A 17,961-nucleotide genomic window follows, 5' to 3' on the forward strand; every position below is an offset into this window, starting at 1 on the left:
GGTTTCCCCCCACATTCCAAAGATGTGCAGGTCAGGTGAATTGGCCATGCTAAATTGTCCATAGTTGTTAGGAGCATTAGTCAGAGGGGGGTAGGTTCCTCTTCGGAGGGTCGGTGTGGACTTGTTGGGCCGAAGGGCCTGTTTCCACACTGTAGGGAATCTAATCTAATCTAGAGGGCATAGGTTTAGAGTGAGAGGGGAAAGGTATAAAAGAGACTGAAGGGGCAACTTTTTCATGCACTTAGATTGAATTCTAAAATCAATTGAAATGCAGGTTTGGTGAGGTTGTTGTTGGTTTCTGCTAGAACAATCTAGGATTATCATGATCAATGTGGAAATGGGCCATTTGGCCCAACAATTCCGCACTGACCCTCCAAAAAGCATCCCATCCTGACTTCACTTATGTTTACTTTAACAATGGAAAGGGATTGGTATACACTGCAGGAAAAGAGCTACATCTGGGGGAAAGGCAATTAAGATGTGATTAGACAAGATTTAGGATGCCATAGAATGTGGAAGGAAACTGCAGAGGATGGGCACAATAGAAATGTGGAGCTTATTCAAGGAACAGCTACAGTGTGTTCTTGATAAGTATGTATCTATCAGGCAGGGAGGAAGTTGTTGAGCACAGGAGCCATGGTTTACTAAGGAAGTTGAATCTCATGTCAAGAAGGAGAAGAAGGTTTAGGATGAGATGTAAAGGTTCAGTTAAGGTGATTGAGAGTTACAGTAGCCAGGAAAGACCTAAAGAATAAGCTAAGATGAGCGAGGAGGAGACATGAGAAGTTGTTGTTGGATAGGATCAGGGAATACTCTAAAGCTTTCTATAAGTACATAAGGGATAAAGGAATGACGAGACTAAGATTAGGGCCAATCAAGGACAGTAGTGGAAAGTTATGCATAGAGTCAAAGGAGGTAAGGAAGCGCTAAATGAACATTTTTTTGTCAGTATTCACACTGGAAAAATACAATGTTGTTGAGGAGAATACTGAGAAACAGGCTACAAGACTAGATGGGATTGAGGTTCACAAGGAGGAGGTATTAAAAATTCTGGCAAGTGTGAAAATAGATAAATCCCCTGGGTCGGATGGGGTTTTTCCTAGGATTCTCTAGAAAGCCAGGGAGAAAATTGCTGTGTCTTTGACTTTGATCTTTATGTTGTGGGCGGCACGGTGGCACAGTGGTTAGCAATGCTGCCTCACAGCGCCTGAGACCCGGGTTCAATTCCTGCCTCAGGCGACTGACTGTGTGGAGTTTGCACGTTCTCCCCGTGTCTGCGTGGGTTTCCTCCGGGTACTCCGGTTTCCTCCCACAGTCCAAAGATGTGCAGGTTAGGTGAATTGGCTATGCTAAATTGCCCGTAGTGTTAGGTAAGGGGTAAATGTAGGGGTCTGGGTGGGTTTTGCTTCGGCGGGTCGGTGTGGACTTGTTGGGCCGAAGGGCCTGTTTCCACACTGTAATGTAATGTAATGTAATGTAAAGGAATAGTACCAGAAGACTGGGGGTTAGCAAATGTCATTCCTTTGTTCATGAAGGCGAGTAGAGAAAACCCTGGTAATTATAGACCAGTGAACCTTACTTAGTTGTGGGTAAAGTGTTGGAAAAAGTTGTAAGAGATAGGATTTATAATCATTTCGATAGGAATAAGTGGATTAGGGATAATCAGCATGGTTTTGTGAAGGGTAGGTCACGCCTAACAAATCTTATTGAATTCTTTGAGAAGGTGGATGAGGGTAAAGCTGTTGATGTGATGTATATGGATTTTAGTAAAGTGTTTGAAAAGTAGGCTACTGCACCAAATTTGGAGGCATGGGATTGGGGGTGATTTAGTAGTTTGGATCAGAAATTGTCTAGCTGAAAGAAGACAAGGATGGTGGCTGATGGGAAATGTTCATTCTGGAGTTCAGTTACTAGTGGTGTGCTGCAAGGATCTGTTTTGGGTCCACTGCTGTTTGTCATTTTTATAAACGACTTGGATGAGGGCATAGAATAATGGGTTAGTAAATATGTAGGCGACACTAAGGTTGGTAGAGTTGTGGATAGTGCCGAAGGATGTTGTAGGTTACAGACGGACATAAATAAGCTGCAAAGCTGGGCTGAGAGATGGCAAATGAAGTTTAATGCAGAAAAGTGTGAGGTGATTCACTTTAGAAGGAGTAACAAGAATGCAGAATACTGGGCAAATGATAAGATTCTTGGCAGTGTAGATGAGCAGAGAGATCTCAGTGTCCATGTACATAGATCCTTCAAAATTGCTGCCCAGGTTGATAGGGCTGTTAAAAAGGTGTGTTAGCTTTTATTGGTAGAGGGATTGAGTTTTGGAACCATGAGGTCATGCTGCAGCTGTACAAAACTCTGATGCTCCCACATTTGGAGTATTGTGTGCAGTTCTGATCATCGCATTATAGGAAGGATGTGGAAGCTTTGGAAAGGGTTCAGAGGAGATTTATAGGACGTTGCCTGGTATGGAGGGAAGGTCTTACAAGGAAAGGTTGAGGGACCTGAGGCTGTTTTCATTAGCGAGAAGAAGATTGAGAGGTCACATAATTGAGATATATAAGATGATCAGAGGGTTAGATCAGGTGGACAGTGACAGCCTTTTTCCTAGGATGGTGATGGCTAGTATGAAGGGGCAAAGCTTCAAATTGAGGGTTGATAGATACAGGATAGATGTCAGAGGTAGTTTCTTTACTCAGAGTAGTAGGCGCATGGAACGCACTCTGCAACGCACTTGCCAACTTTACGAGCATTTAAGTGGTCATTGGATAGGCATATGGACGGGAATGGAATAGTTTAGGTTAGATGGGCTTTGGATTGGTTTCACAGGGTGGTGCAACATCAAGGGCAGAAGGGCCTGTACTATTTTATGTTTTGACTCCTTCCCCCCTGCCCTATCCCTATAACCCTGCATTTGTAATGGCTGATCCATCTAACCAATACATTCCTGAATGTTATGGGCAATTTAGAATGGCCAATCCACCTAACACGCACATCTTTCGACTGTGGGAGGGAATGCATACAGACATGGGGAGAATGTGCAAACACCACACAGACAGCCACCTGAGGCTGGAATTGAACCCAGATCCCTGGCGCTGTGAGGCAACAGTACTAACCACTGAGCCACCATACTGTTCCTTGGATATCTTGGATGCACACGTAGCCACTAAACCCTCTTGCTGACTGATACCCAGTGGAGAAGGATGGCCACACAATATCTTCAGCAGAAGTAGGGTGAAAACTTGAAGAACTGTCAGCAAGTTTATTCCATATTACTTAGTAGCTAGCTACATTATATCTAAGATACATGATTGTCTCTTGTGAGATGTCCGGTTCAATTTAGATAAGTACACGTTACTTTAACTAAATTGTGTTAGAACTAAGAACAATCTCTGAAACACAAATACACATGTTGTGGTGAATATACGGGTTGTTCTGCTCTAATGCGTGTTTTGTTAATGCAAATTCATTATATCACGATTGACAAATTGGGGACACAGTTTCGAAAGCATGAATTTTTAAAGCATGTATAGGTTATAAAGCGATTCTGGCCCCATCAGTTTAATGGTGCTGTTGTTATGTGATTTTGTTATAACTCGGGAAAGCTCGAGAACGGAACTATCGTGTTCTCATAGAACTGACAGTACGGGGAATGGGTTAGCTCCATCCAGGAAGAATCCTGAAAGGTGGGACTTATCTCACGATGCCATTTAGCCCTTTAAAGTAATAAGCTACCCTTATGCAACATTATGCAAACGTACATATTCAGTGCAGGAGTACATTATTCACTCCTCAATGTTTTTCCACCATTTTATATAATTATGACTGAACTGATTATGGCCTCATTTCCACTTTCTAATACCCTTTGACTCCCTTAACAATCAAGAATCAATCTCACCTTGCCTTAAAAATGTTAAATGACCCTGTCTCCACTGCTCTCTGATTAAGAAAGCAGCCATCCTGGCTGTACAGTTATGGAAAAATGAGTCAGAAGTCACAAGAAATAAAACAGGAGAGAGCTGTAAAGGGGGTGTGGACTCAATCATATAACAATATTACACAAAATCCAGATTTATCCAGCTAAGTGAAGGACGTGTCAATGTGTATCTTTCCACACTTGCTGCTCAGTTTTTCAGTTTGTGAGAACAATTTAGAGAGCGAGATCTTCAACCTGGGAAACACAATATTGCCAATCACAACCTTACACTGCCACCTTGATGGTCAATATTTAACTGTATTTTTATTATTGAGCTATTTCTCAGTGAAGAAGCTGAGCTTACTTTTCAGATAGTCCTCAAAGTGGGAAAAATGAAGAGGAAAGTTCAAGAAATAATAGGAACCATCTGAATGAGCAAAGTGAAAATGAGATTTGAGTGTCAAAATGATACCCTACCTCAGATTAGTGACATTATACCGTGGGGCAACAGTAATGACAAAAACCTGAAAATAAATGTGTTGTCACAATCCTTATTTGCTTCAATGTCCTCACATTGTTCTGTAAAAAGAAAGCATTTGGATAAGCATTTGGGTGGCATTGTGGCTCAGGTTAGCACTGCTGCCTCACAGCACCAGGTCCCAGGTTCGATTCCAGCCTCGGGTGACTCTCTGTGTGGAGTTTTCACATTCTCCCCGTGTCTGCGTGGGTTTCCTCCGGGTGCTGTGGCTTCCTCCCACAGTCCAAAGGTGTGCAGGTCACATGAATTGGCCATGCTAAATTGCCCAGGTGCATTAGTCAGAGGGAAATGGGTCTGGGTGGGTTACTCTTCGGATGGTCGGTGTGGACTTGTTGGGCCGAAGGGCCTGTTTCCACACTGTAGGGAATCTAATCATGGATGATGATGAGATCGTGTAGGGGGATGAGCTGAGAATAGTTCTCAGGTTGGCGCAACATCGAGGGGCGAAGGGTCTGTTCTGCGGTGTATTGTTCTATGTTAATATGTCTCAGGATTTTCTGCCTCCTCATCTCACGGTCTGAAAATTTCTGTTAATCTTACTGAGTCCATGTGAAGCTGCAAACTCAGTTTATGTTTCACTGGGTGGCAGCACTAACTGAATATGAGGCTTACGACTTCAATTTCAAACTTAAGGTTTTACAATGACAGAATAACAGGGATGTATCATTTTCTTGATTAAGTGCAAGTGTCAGTGGGTTTCACGGAGAGTTTCTTTCCACAAGGCCCTAGTAAATTTCCTTACTGAATCTTACTAAATCCATTCCATTAATGACCTATTCCAGCCCTTAGCTCCCTTCGTGTCCCATTCGAGCTCAATTCTACTGCTCACCAAACACAGAACAACTCGTTGTTCACAAGATTCAAGCCACCCCATTGTAGTGTGACACAGCAAATCAGTAAATGATCTCAGTCCGATTTGACATGAGCAGAACTTTATTTTACTTTGTTTTCCTTGGCATTTGATAAACGCTGACAAAGCGGCCCGTACTTCCAAGGTATCCTGAGAGTACTAAGGCTCAATATTTGAAGGATGTTTTATTCTTTTTTATTCTTTCATGAGATGTGGATGTCACTGGCAAGGTCAGTCTTTGTTACCTGGCTTGATAGATTATGAGCTTTATTGTTGCAGTTTAATTGCCGTGATGATCTGTCACTGAACATATTCACACGAGGCTGCCATTGCTCTTTTAACAAAAGAACACAAGTTAATTGCACACAAAAAAAGCTGTGCATGTGTATATAATTGATATAAAATCATAAACTAAACAAAGAAAAAAAATCCAACCTTTCTTTCCCAGCAAAATCCTTCACAGTCACTCAAACTCAGTGAAATATCACTCCTATCTTAACACTTTAATTTCTTACACACAAGACACTTTCAACCTTTCTCCTTGGATGTCTGAGGCAATGTATCACTCCTTTTCAATTCCGAGGGCCTGAAGGCGTCATTCCAGCTCTGAGGGCCTAAAGACTTCATTCTAGTTCTGACAGACTGGAGATTTCAACTGATGCAGCCTGGAAACTTTCACAAAATAGGCAGCACGGTGGCTGAGTGTGTAGCAGGGACCCAGGTTCGATTCCAGCCTCGGGTGACTGTGAGGGTTTCCTCCCACAGTCCAAAGATGTGCAGTTTAGCTGAATTGGCCATGCTAAATTGCAGATAGTGTTCAGGGATGTGAAGGTTAGGTGCATTAGTCAGGAGTAAATATTGGATCAGGGAATGGGTCTGGGTCAGTTACTCTTCGGAGGGTTGGTGTGGACTTGTTGGGCTGAAGGGCCTGTTTCCACACTGTAGGGACTCTAATTCTAAATAAGAAAGAAAACTCCTTGAATGACTTTCCTTCTGAAGTCAACTGACATGGGCTTCTAACCATCTGTTTCTGTACCATAAACCTCAACTCTGTAGGTATTCAGTATTTAACTTCAGTCACATGCTTTGTTGAGAAAGTTGCATTTAGTTCACTGTTCTGACCTTCATTAAGAAAAAAACCAGTCACCCTCATAGAACTGAAAACTGAAGTCTATTTTTCCTCTACTTTTAAATCCACGTTTCCAAATAATAATATTCTACAAATCTGTGTCATACCAATCCTATTTACCCTTCGAACTGTGTCTTACTGTGTCTCTGTAGTAACATGACCACTACAACAATCAAGAGGTTCCATGATGACTGAACAGCTTAAATCTCTCCTACTGCCAAGAGATAAGTTAATGGAACTTTAACATTTTCAGTTTACAATGTATTACAATGGAATTTTTAACTCTTAACCTTTGGTGTGGTAACCCCTCACCACATTACTGAGGTTAGCCGAGCCAAATGCATTGTGCTAGTTTATATATGTCCCAGTGATAGCTTAATCAAAAACTGGTAGCATGAACTATAATGACACAAACAGCAGAAATACAGTAGAATATCACAGGATAGAATTGTAATAATTTTTCAAATGTGTAGAATCTTTGCCCTCAATTGAATTCTATTCCAAGCACATGGCAGCATTGTAATGGAAATTAATATAGAATCTGTCAGAGCTGGTCATGCAGAGTATGAATGCTGTCAAAGAAAAGGGGAAAGTATATAATTTTAGGCATGTGCTGCATATGATAAAGGTGGAACACTGTTCTGTAAGTTATGGAATTTCTTTCTGCAGCATTTTTCATCTGAATCAATCAAAATAGGTGAATTTCTGCATCTTCAGGGCCATTGAGCTATTTATAATGTAATTGGTTTGAGGTTGCCTCGAGCAGAGTATTTTGCTAGGTGTGATAATATTTGTTATCCCCAGTCGCAGAAGAGAAAAGCTGTGGATTTCATGCTATTGAAGAATCCAATATTTTTCTTGTAATCCCTCTTTGCTTCTCTAATATGGTCTTGGTTATCCTCTTAACTCTCAATTATACTTTCGACCTGACACCTGTCGCACACACAGTTTTTTCTTCTTTTTATCTTAATTTCTACCTCCTTTATCATTTGAGGCCCTTGAGGTTTATTTGTCCTACCTTTCACTTTTCGAGGAATATACTTTGACTATTCCTGAATTGTCTCCTCATTGAAAGAAATCCATTGCTCATTCCCTGCTAATCTTATATTCCAGTCTGCCCTGTCCAGCTCTGTTCTTGTTCCACTGAAATCAGTTCACTGCCAATTGACTTTGTCACTGTCATTAACCACCATCATTATGGCAGCACAGTGGCTCACTGTTGCCTCACAGCACTAGGGACCCAGGTTCAATTCCATCCTTGGGTGACTGTCTGTGTGGAGTTTGAACATTCTCCTCTGTGTCTGTGTGGGTTTACTCCGGATGCTCCGGTTTCCTCTCACAGTCCAAAAATGTGCTGGTTAGGTGGATTGGCCATGACAAATTGCCCATAGTGTCCAGGCTATACAGGCAAGGTGGGTTAATCATGTGAAATGCGGGGTTACAGGGATGGGATGGATCTGGGAAAGATGCTCGGAGGGAGGGTCAATTTGGACTCGATGGGCCAAATGACCTGCTTTGACACTGCATGGACTCTATCATCCTAAATCTTATAGTACAATGAGAACTGTCTCCAAAATGTTCCCTCACTGCCATTTCACCTGACTCATCCAAGAACTAGATCCAACAGTGCATCCTTTCTTGTTGGTCTGGACACATAGTGCTTTAAGAAGTTAGAGTCATAGAGTCCTACATCATAGAGACAGGCCCTTTGGCCCAAATTGGTCCAACATCCATCCACGCTAACCCCATTTCCCTTCACTTGGCCCATATCCTTCTAACCTTTCCTATCTATGTATTTGTCCAAATGCCTTTTAAATGTTGTTAAAGTATCCATCTCAATCACTTCCACTGGCAGTTCATTCCATATGTTTACCACCCTTTGTGTAAAAAAGTTGTCCCTCTGGTTCCCTTTTATTCTTTCCCCTCTAACCTTAAACTGATGCCGTCTAATTCTCGATTCTCCAAACCTGGGAAAAAGACTGAGTGCATTCGCCCTATCCATGCTTCAAATGATCTGATACACTTCCATAAGATGCCCCCTCAGTTTCCTATGCTCTAAAGAAAAACGTTCTAGCTTGTCCAATGTCTCCCTATAACTTAGACCCTTGAATCCCGGCCACAACCTTGTAAATTTCTTCTGCACTCTTTCAAGTTTAATAACATTCTTCCTACAGCAAGGTGACCAAAACTGGACACAATACTCCAAGTGTGGCCTCACCAACATCCTGTACAATTGTAACATAACTTCTCAATGTCTCCACTCAATGCCCTGACTGATGAAGGCCAGTGTGCCAAAAGCCTTCTTCACTGCCCTGTCTACCTGTGACTCCACTTTCAGAGAACTGTGCACCTGAACTCCAAGGTCGCTTTGTTCCACTGCATTGCTTAAGACCCTACCATTCACCATTAAGCTCCTACCTTGATTTGACTTTCTATAATGCAAGATCTTACACTTATCTATATTAAACTCTATTTGCCATTTCTCGGCCCACTTCTCCAGCTGATCAAGGTCCTGCTGCAATCTGACAACCTCCCTCATTGTCCACGATACCGCCTATTTTAGTGTCATCTGCAAATTTACTAATCATGCCTTATTCATTCTCATCCAAATCATTGGTATAGATAACAAACAGCAGTGGGCCCAGCATTGACCCCTGAGGCACTCCACTAGTCACAGGCCTCCAGTCTGACAAGCATCCTTCCACACTTTGCTTCCAACCATCAAGCCAAGTGCATATCCAATTTGTCAACACCCCCTGGATTCCACGTGATCTAACCTTCCAGAGCAACCTACCATGTGGAACCTTATCAAAGGCCTTACTAAACCCATATAGATTACATCTACCCCCTTGCCCTCATTAACCTTCCTGGTTACTTCATCAAAGAACTCTAACAAATTTGTGAGGCATGATCTCCCACACACAAAGCCATGCTGATTACCCCTCATCAAACCCTGTCTTTCCAAATGCATGTATAGCTTCTGCATGTTCTCCTGCATGCAATCCAGGAACACTTGCCCTCACTGCCCCTCACACTATCAGTACCCCAAGCAGGGACTGAAACTCCCCCATTGTGGCTGCGCAGTAATGTTGCCATCTCTCTAATTTCCTTGCAGATTTGTTCCTGCACATCTCTCCTACTGGTTGGTGGTCTGAAGAAGGGCTTATGCCCGAAACGTCGATTCTCCTGTTCCCTGGATGCTGCCTTACCTGCTGTGCTGTTCCAGCAACATATTTTCAGCTCTGCACCAAGCAATACACCACTTTTATTCCAAACTGGAATTGTCTTTTCCTTCCCTTGGAATTCCTTATTCACCAGCACTACAATGCTCTCCTTAACCAGTACTGCTACCCTGCTCCTTTCCTTCCTTTTCTATCTTTTTTGACACCTTGTATCCAGATTATTTAATACGCAGTCTGCCTCTTCCATGAGCCAGGACTCTGTTATCACTACAACATCGTATTTTTACGTGGAAATTTGTGTCTGCAAATTTAGTATATTCTGTGCATTCACATTCATCCACAGTAACTCTGATTTAATCTGGATGACTCTCTCCCTGACTGCACCATTACTTATTAACTCATTATTCTCCATGCCAGTGCTATCCGTCTCTACAAAGATTTTCTCATCACTGATATTCTTTGTAATATTTTCCCTTGGTTCCCACACCCTTGCCAAGTTAACTTGAAGCCCTCCCAACAGTATAAACAAAATGGCAAAAGTGAGGACTGCAGATGCTGGAGATCAGAGTCTAGATTAGAGTGGTGCTGGAAAAGCACAGCAGGTCATTCCTGATGAAGGGCTTTTGCCCGAAACGTAAATTTCCTGCTCCTCGGATGCTGCCTGACCTGCTGTGCTTTTCCAGCACCACTCTAATCTAGTATGAACAAAATATATAGCATGGAACTCAGCCTTGGCTGCAACCTGCCCAGTTTGTATGGGTTCTGGATTAGTGGTGCTGGAAGAGCACAGCAATTCAGGCAGCATCCGAGGAGCAGTAAAATCGACGTTTTGGGCAAAAGCCTGGTGCCATCTTTCCCTCAGCCAGTTCCAGATTCCCAGGCCTCTAAAGCCCTTCCTCCTATGCCATCTTTTAAGACACATATTCATCTGCCTTATCCTTCTAAGCACGTTTTTACACAGAAGGTGGGGTGGTGGGCGGAGGAAGAGTAAATGATTGGTGGAGACAGAGCCCAAAAAAAGAAAAACAGTTGGACAGACAAAGAGGGATTAAATGAGGAATGAAAAGCTGCTAATGGGAACTATTAATGGCTGACAATGGGTAGTGAGTGGTAGCAGACCAGGTGGGCCTGAATGGGAATGGAGAAAAACATGGGCAAAGGTGTTTAAGCCCTAAAATTGTTGAAAATATTAAGTCCAGAAGGGCTGCAGGGTTCGCAAGAGAAAATGAGGTGCTGTTCTTCCAGTTTGCACTAAGCTTCACTGGAGCACTGCAGTAGGCCTGAGACAGAGATGTTGGCCAGAAAACCCAGTAGTGATTGAAGTGGTAGGAAACTGGAAGCTCAGGGGTCTTCTTTGTGGAAGGAATGTATATGCACTTGTGCTGTTCACTCAGCTCAGTCTGCACTTCGTTTCCCCAACGCAGAGGAAACCGTATTGTGAGCAGCGAATGCAGCAGACTAGATTGAGTGAAGTAAAGATAAAGTGCTGCTTCAAATGGGGCTTTTCTCAGCGACCTTCAGTTCTGAGGAAGGGTCACTAAACCCGAAACGTTAACTCTGACTTCTGTCCATAGATGCTGAGATTTTCCAGCAATTTCTTTTTCTGTTTCAGATTTTCAACAGTTCTTTCAGTTTTTTTGCCTTCTGTTTCTGTACACATTTGCACATGGTACTGGGGGTAATCTGGTGATTACTACATTTGAGGTCCGACTTACTACCGAGCTGCCTAAATTCTGATTGCATCCTCATTCCTACCTAAGCCATTATTACCAAAGTGGATCATCACATCAAGTTTCATCCTGCCCCAGAAGAAGATCCTGAAATTCCCTGTGGTATTCCTCACCCTGATACCAGGGAGGCAACATACCATTCTGGACTCACAACAATGGCTGCAGACCCATCCACCTGTTCCCCTAACTAGCAAAACACCCATCTTTATTACTGCACATTTCAACTGCCTCTCCTCCTGAACATCTCAGCTGCTCTTAATGTCACAATGCTGGGCCTGACTGCACTTTCTTGAGGAAGCAGTGTCCTCATTAGTGTCCATACAGAAAATCAATTTGTGAGCAGGACCCCAAAGAATTCTTCATCTAGCTTCCTGTTTCACTGAGACTGCCTGGTGGTCAACCATCATCTTTATGCCTCCAGACCCTGAAGTAGTGGGGAGACCACCTCTCAGAATGTGCTAACCATGTAACTCGCAGCCACACAGATGCACCACAGTGACGCCAGCCACTGCTCAGGCTCAAACATCTGGACTTCAACTTCTGCCCCAAGACTGAGTTATTCACAGTGGTTAGCACTGCTGCCTCACAGCGCCTGAGACCCGGGTTCATTTCCCGCCTCAGGCAACTGACTGACTGTGTGGAGTTTGCACATTCTCCCCGTGTCTGCGTGGGTTTCCTCCGGGTGCTCCGGTTTCCTCCCACAATCCCAAAGATGTGCAGGTTAGGTGAATTGACCATGTTAAATTGCCCGTAGAGTTAGGTAATGGGTAAATATAGGGGTATGGGTGGGTTGCGCTTCGGCGGGTCGGTGTGGACTTGTTGGGCCGAAGGGCCTGTTTCCACACTGTAATGTAATCTAATCTAATCTAATCTAATGGAAGAAACCTTTGTTGGAGCAATAGTAAGCTCTGAATATAAAACTACAATCATGTTAGTAATCTAGAACTTGTTCCACAATGGGCGGCGTGGTGGCTCAATGGTTAGCACAGCACCAGGGTCCCAGGTTCCATTCCAGCCTCGGTCGACTGTCTCTGTGGAGTTTGCACGTTCTCCCCGTGTCTGTGCGGGTTTCCTCCGGGTGCTCTGGTTTCCTCACACAGTCCAAAGATGTGCAGGTCAAGTGAATTGGCCATGCTAAATTGCCCATAGTGTTACATGCATCATTCAGAGGGAAATGGATCTGGGTGGGTTAATCTTCAGAGAGTTGGTGTGGACTTGTTGGGCCAAAGGGCCTGTTTCCACACTGTAGGGAACCTAATCTAAACTTCCCAGATATTACAAGCCATGCATTCCACATATGGCTTTGCTTTCTTTAGATTCGATTTTTCTGCTTTTGATCACATGTGTTCCTTTATTATATATTGGCTCTGAATTTTCCTTACTCTTAGTGTTTCTCAGTTAAATCCAAGCACAACTATTTTAAAGCTATTACACATTTTTAATTTACAGCAATTTAAATAATTGGAGCACTATTAAATCATATTGAAGTGTAACTAAACTTTGTATGTTTCCTTTGGAATTTTGAGTTTTGTTACACTGTTCTCTAAGAGCTGGTTATTCTAACTTTGCTAGGGGTTGATTTAGCTAAGTTGCCTGGATAGTTGGTTTGCAAAGCAGTGAGATGCTGACAGTATGGGTTCAATTCCTGCATTGGCTGAGGTTACCATGAAAGACTCTCCTTCTCAACCTTTCCCCTCCTTGCCTGAATTGTCTCTCTTTCTCTCTCTCGAATGAGAGAGCGGCCCTATAGTCTGGTAAGACTATGGTGACTTGACTGGACACTAACTTTTTTTGTCCTGAAATAGTAGAAGGGAGGACTGGTAACAGAAAAGTACCCAAACCACTAGCTCAAAATACCCAGAGCCCTGCTGAACATAGTGGATCAGTTGTGGCACTGTTGCTAAAACACCTGAAGGTAACAATGGTGGAAGGAATACATTTAAGAACGGAGAAAAATGATTCTGAAGACAAGCGAATTCACTACGTTAAGAACAACACCAATTTAAGAAGATACAGACAGCAGCCGAAATGCAGCAACTAACAATCAGCTGCACTAGTGGGAGCAAGAAGAGGGCAAACCAACACTCCAGAAGGAATCTTTAACCTCAGAGTTGATAAGAGCTGTTAGAAAAACAGTTTGGGCAAGAAAATAAATAATGGCTAGCCACACTGGAAAAAGACTGGGTTATTAATGGAAGAAACCTTTGTTGGAGCAATAGGAAGCTCTGAATATAAAGTTAGAGATCCCTGAGGTATAAGGGAAATATTTTTAAATAAAGACAAGAAAGATCAGGCTAGGAAGGGAAAAGGTAACAGAGATTACTTAGCCAGTGCAATGACAATCACCCCTGCTGTGAATAGGCTCCACAGGCAGTTGACATCACAAGGGTATAAAATTAATTTATACCAAGGCTACAGCATTGGGAAAAAAAAGAACAGTTTATTTTGTGAGGAGAGAAGGGCCAAAATAATATAAAAGATTGAAGAACATTTCTAACAGAAGAGAAATATTTGAAGAATTTTAAGTCTTTTGGAAGGTCAGATCACCCAGACTGCAGGAATTATGAAAGACACAAGTGAATATACATTCCGTTCTGAACTATAAAAGATGGGAAACATGTTCCGTGTCTACTGAGCTTGTTTATTATATCATCCCTCCTCACAGCTGTGGTCCATTCCACCCCACATTTTACGTCCTCTTCTCTATACAGCCTGAAGAGTCTATACTCAGACATGTTGAGCTGCCATCCTTGCCCCATAATGACAGGCATCCGCCAACATCTGGCTCATGCCAAAGTCTTCCAGGACCTTGGAACAGCAGGGGCCTGCCCTTGAGGGCACTTGTGGTGTTTACTCAGCTCATGCTTACAATGGACTTGCATCTGAGCTGACCCTTGTTTGGATATTCTTTCATATTTGACCAAGAAACTTTCCTCGGGCAGTTGTACCCCACAATATAAGCCTTCAGGGGGAAATTCACTCTGAGTTCTTCCAGTCAGCACTAACTGAATTCTTCCAGTTGGCTACTGCTTACCCTTCACTTCCTTAACATTGTTCCTTTACAGGATAAGGCCTGGTATTCTGTCTTGCTGCCTGATGCTGATGGAGGATTCTCCACATGGGACTTTCTTTCTTGCCATCAGCGGGGAGGGAAGAGCTGCACACAGCAGTCCTCTGTAATCAAAGGTTAAATAGATTCACGGATTCCTGAGTTTCCTATAATTTTTTGCAGCTTTGAGGAACATGCAGGTTGTGCTGAGATGGATCCTTACAGGATTCAGCCCTATTAATTGGTTATTAATTGGCCCCAATCAGGCGGAGAGTGTGTTCTTACCATGTCTTGCCCTTGTCAACATCACAGAAGCTGGAAACAACATGCGTTTATTTTTAAAGGAGCTGATATTAGATTTGAGGCTGCACTTTAGCCCCACACTTCTGATCCCTGGACATCTTTTACAGAGGTAGGCAGGCAGATTGAAGGATCACCTCTTTGTTCTGCTTCTTGATCTGGACAGTGGCCATGGAGACGGGGTTGCTCCCAACTACCTGGCTCGCTCCCAACTACCTGGCTCTCTCATGTGGTTACATCTGTACTAAGGTGCCCCTGGAGATGGAGTACATGGTGCCTGATGGCACTGACTTTCCGTGATTAGAGGGGTAGGGTGCGTTATCATGCCTCAAAATGATATGTTGCTTTAAATTCATATGTTTCCTTTGATGTTTTGATTTTTGTTACAGTTCTACCCTTCCCCATCCACAGAGGGAGATATGTGTTCAAATTGTGTTTGAATTGTTCATTTTAAATATTGTGGATGCAGGATTTGAGGCAGCAAACTACCCCAATCCCCAATGGTCGATATTCAGAGAGATCCATGTGACAGGAAGGATGGCAGGAGTGTGATGAAAATGCCCCCACTTGCCTGGACGGGTGCAGCTCCAACCTATGATGATTAAGAGGGATATTTTATCCTGTTTTTTGTATGAAGAGAATTGAGGGCATGGAAGGATGGGTTAGTAAATTTGCGGATGATATTAAAGTTGGTGGAGCTGTAGATAGTGCAAAAGGATGTTGCAGGTTACAGAGGGACATAGATAAGCTTCAGAGCTTGGCTGAGAGCTGGTAAATGGTGTTTAATGCCGAAAGGTGTGAGGTGATTCACTTTGGAAGGAGTAATAAGAATACAGATTCTTGATCGTATAGATGAGCAGAGAAATCTCGGTGTCTATGTGCACAGATGCCTGAAAGTTACCACCCAGGTTGATGGGGTTGTTAAGAAGGCATATGGTGTGTTAGCTTTTATCGGTAGAGGAGTTGAGTTTTGGAACCATGAGGTCATGCTGCAGCTGTACAAAGCTCTGGTACGGCCACACTTGGAGTATTGTGTACAGCTCTGGTCACTGCATTGTAGAAAGGATGTGGAAGCTTTGGAAAGAGTTCAGAGGAGATTTACTAGGATGTTGCCTGGTATGGAGGAAAGGCTGAGGGACTTGAGGCTGTTTTTGAGAGAAGAAGATTAAGAGGTGACTTAATACAGGCATAAAAATGATCAGAGGATTAGATAGGGTGGACAGTGAGAGTCTTTTTCCTTGGATGTTGATGGCTAGCACAAGGGAACATAGCTTTAAATTGAGGGTTGGTAGATATAGGACAGATGTTAGAGGTAGGTTCTTTACTCAGAGTAGTAAGGGTGTGGAATGCCCTTGAGAATGTCCTATTGGTGTTCAAACAGCACATGGACTTCAGTTCACCAATCTTCTCAAGGGCAATTAGGGGTGGCCAATGAATGCTGACCCAGTCAGTGACACCCACATCCCCTGCTGTGGTGGGGTTTGACCCCATGTCCATAGGACAACAGACTGGGAGTCCAGATTACAAAGTGCAATGGCAATCCACACCATTTATATTCCAACAATCTGGATATAAGAACAACTTGTGTTACTGGCAACTGGGGTTTAGAAGTTGAAAGGATATGCAATACAATCTCTGCAGTGGGATTGACCCAAGGTGGTAACAGCTTTGATGAAAGGCCCGAAACGTCAATTTTCCTGCTGCTCGGATGCTGTACTTTTCCAGTGCGACACGTTTCGACTCTGACCTCCAGCATCTGCAGTCCTCACTTGCTGCTAATTCCTATCTCCCCGTTATGCTAATTGCCATGCACCATACTCTGTGGTCACAGTAGTGCAATGTTCACCAAATTCAAGATGGAGATGCAGGGGCACATCAGTAAAGGACAGAGACCTGAGTCAACTCTACTCTAAAATTGTCCATGAAATTTCAGTTCTAGGTTCCTTTCAGAAAAGCAGCATGGCCAAAAATGGTCTGTGTAGCAGAATTCTGGGCAGTTGACTTCTTTCTCTTGGTGTTGCTTGACGTGCAGTGACAACACACCACACATAGGACAATGGTCGACTTTGATTTGACTCTTATTTACTCACTGTTTTCAGATTTGGGGCATTTTGTGCCTGTTCCCAGCTCTTCAGCACTGCAATACCAGCAATGGGTGCCCGCTCTCCCTGTCACCTGCACAGCACCAAGGACACCCCTGACAAGATGCCAAGGATCCCCCTCCCCAACCACCAACTTTATCCCTGAGACCAGGGTAATACCTGGGCAGCTGTGATTAGTTCCACACTCTGCATCTGCTTCTCTTCAGCTGATATGGCATTTCCTGAACTCACACACCCATTTGAAAGTTCAAGAGAAAACTTTTAACGACATTACTTGGCCTCAATAAGGTGGAGAGTGTGTTCTTACTGTCTCTTGCCCTGGTAAACATCACAGAAGCTGGAAACAACATGTCCTGATTGACATGCTGCCCACTGCAAGTATTTTTCGATTCTCTTGCTCCAGTCACAAATCTCAGGGCAGAGACAGGATCCCAAGAATTCAGACCCTGATTGTTTGATCAGGTGTGATTTTTCACTTCCACCATTATATTTATTCTCATCAATCTCTGCTACCTTTCACCCAACCGCACACCTCCCCTCCTGTCCTTGCCTACCCCTGTATTTGTTTCTAACCTGTTACATCTCTGTCTAGTTCTGGTTCTGCTCTAAGATCTTCAGCTTGCAAAGGTAATTCTGTGCTTCTCACCACAGATGGTGCCTGAATATTTTTATCGTTTTCTGCTTCTTTTTCAGATATTACATCTGTACCCCCGTAAAAAAAATTACCCAGATGCCAGGAACAATTAACATCGATTTGCAATCTACTGAGCAAAATATTATCTGCTCAGCATCATATAAATAGAGATGGCACTTGTCAGACCTTACAGATGTTCTATTGACTGCCATTATACATACTGTAATTAAACAGTATTGGTACCTGTGAAGCAAGTAGGACTTGTATCAGCATTGCAAAGAAGATGTTAGGTATGCTTGCTTTATTGGTCAGTGCCCTGAGTATCGAAGTTGGGATGTCATATTGCAGCTGTACAGGACATCGGTCAGGCCACTTTTGGAATACTGCATTCCGTCCTAGTGTCTCTGCTATGGAAAGATATTGTTAAACTTGAAAAGGTTCAAAAAATATTTGCAAGGAAATTGCTGAGGTTGGAGGAATTGAGCTATAGCGAGACGCTGAATAGGCTGGGGCTGTTTTCCCGGAGGTTTCAGA

This window comes from Chiloscyllium plagiosum, chromosome 38 (genome assembly GCF_004010195.1).
Source record: "Chiloscyllium plagiosum isolate BGI_BamShark_2017 chromosome 38, ASM401019v2, whole genome shotgun sequence".
Lineage (NCBI taxonomy): Eukaryota > Metazoa > Chordata > Chondrichthyes > Orectolobiformes > Hemiscylliidae > Chiloscyllium > Chiloscyllium plagiosum.